This window comes from Periplaneta americana, chromosome 13 (genome assembly GCF_040183065.1).
Source record: "Periplaneta americana isolate PAMFEO1 chromosome 13, P.americana_PAMFEO1_priV1, whole genome shotgun sequence".
NCBI lineage: Eukaryota > Metazoa > Arthropoda > Insecta > Blattodea > Blattidae > Periplaneta > Periplaneta americana.
The window spans coordinates 105458094-105459717 of NC_091129.1; the positions used below are offsets into that span (position 1 = coordinate 105458094).

A 1624-nucleotide genomic window follows, 5' to 3' on the forward strand; every position below is an offset into this window, starting at 1 on the left:
AGTCATGTTCAGACCATTATCGTATCCATGTTCATATGGCGGAGATCCCTATGGAAATGCATTTCCGCAATAAAACTGTAAGACGGGAGGGGAGAGGAGGAGAGCCGTTGAAGCAAATGTTACAAGTATAATTACAAGCGTTAGAGCCGAGATTTCATTGACAGTTGAACCGGTGACCTTCCTCACAGGTGACCGCGGGCGCCATTGTTGATCGCCGGAGCGGAGAGGACGATCCGACTGAACTTTGAAATGTTACGGCCGCAGCCACGAGTCCAAATGGCAGGGCTGTTATCGCCTGGCGCATCTGATCCGGTCAGCGTCCCAAATAATTAGTGCTTCGAGTTGCCTCGCCTTAAGAGCTTGTCCGTGACCCATTGATCACGAATCTCGATTAATTTGCGTGCTTTGGTAATTAATTTTTACTTTCCCATGATACCAAGCAGGAGAAGTGTTTTGATGCTACAGAGAAATAAACTTAGAGTTTCACAAAAATATAAGGAAAATGTACTCAATATCTCATCATTAGGAAACGGCTTCCCGGGTGCTAAAAAAGAGAAATTTAGTAAGCAAATCAAAGTTGATTTGAATAATTTCGAGGGAAAAATTGCTCCGGGGCCGGGTATCGAACCCGGGACCTTTGGTTTAACATACCAACGCTCTACCAACTGAGCTACCCGGGAACTCTACCCGACACCGACAAAATTTTTCCCTCTATATCCACAGACCTCAAAGTGGGCTGACAACCGTCAACCAACCAACTTCGAGTGCACACTAACTCCGTGTGACTTAAATTGTGGTTTTCTGTTAACGAACAGTGACGTGTATTATGCAAATCAAGATTTCAGGTATAACTCCCTGTAAAGTTGATTTGAATAATTTCGAGGGAAAAATTTCTCCGGGGCCGGGTATCGAACCCGGGACCTTTGGCTTAACATACCAACGCTCTACCAACTGAGCTACCCGGGAACTCTACCCGACACCGACACAATTTTTCCCTCTATATCCACAGACCTCAAAGTGGGCTGACAACCGTCAACCAACCAACTTCGAGTGCACACTAACTCCGTGTGACTATAGAAATTTAGTACTTTATAAAATCCAATTATGTGACTTAGGACTTTATATAAAATTAACAATTAATAATTTTAAGTTTAGTAAATATTCAACACTGGAGTACATTACAAGATTAACGAATAACTGGAAAGATCATGTAAACAGAATGTTTAGGCTTAGAATCCCTAAGGAGCCCTCGCGATATCACCCTAGAGCAGCGGTGACTAAAACTCGAACAGCAGTGATTACACGTGAGAAACAGTCTAAGAAGTAAGGAGACAGGGGAGAGGTACATGGCATGAAAACTACAACCAGTTATGGTTCGTGCACTAACATTGATTTTCTCATCACCCCGAGAATAAAAATAGCAAGCTTTGCTGTATCAGTAATGTCACTACTGTCATCAAGAACCAATGAAAAATATGTACAAATTTTCTTGCTTTTTTAAAATATACCTCAATGATCACAATCAGAAATTTCCTGAATTCTCTTCTGGATATTTACTCGAGAAATGCGCAGTTTTTCAAAATTAATTAACAACTTTCATTGGACAAATTATTTCAGCCACCTT

The 1624-nt window shown here is 41.6% G+C and overlaps 2 non-coding genes across 2 annotated transcripts; both read right to left on the reverse strand.

Annotated features, from left to right (window-relative positions):
• Positions 1-607: 607 nt before the first annotated feature.
• On the reverse strand, positions 608-680 carry TRNAN-GUU (transfer RNA asparagine (anticodon GUU)). Its single transcript has one exon. It is a non-coding gene; the product is annotated as a tRNA-Asn (tRNA).
• Positions 681-893: 213 nt separating this feature from the next.
• Positions 894-966, reverse strand: TRNAN-GUU (transfer RNA asparagine (anticodon GUU)). Its single transcript has one exon. It is a non-coding gene; the product is annotated as a tRNA-Asn (tRNA).
• Between the last annotated feature and the right edge of the window lie 658 nt (positions 967-1624).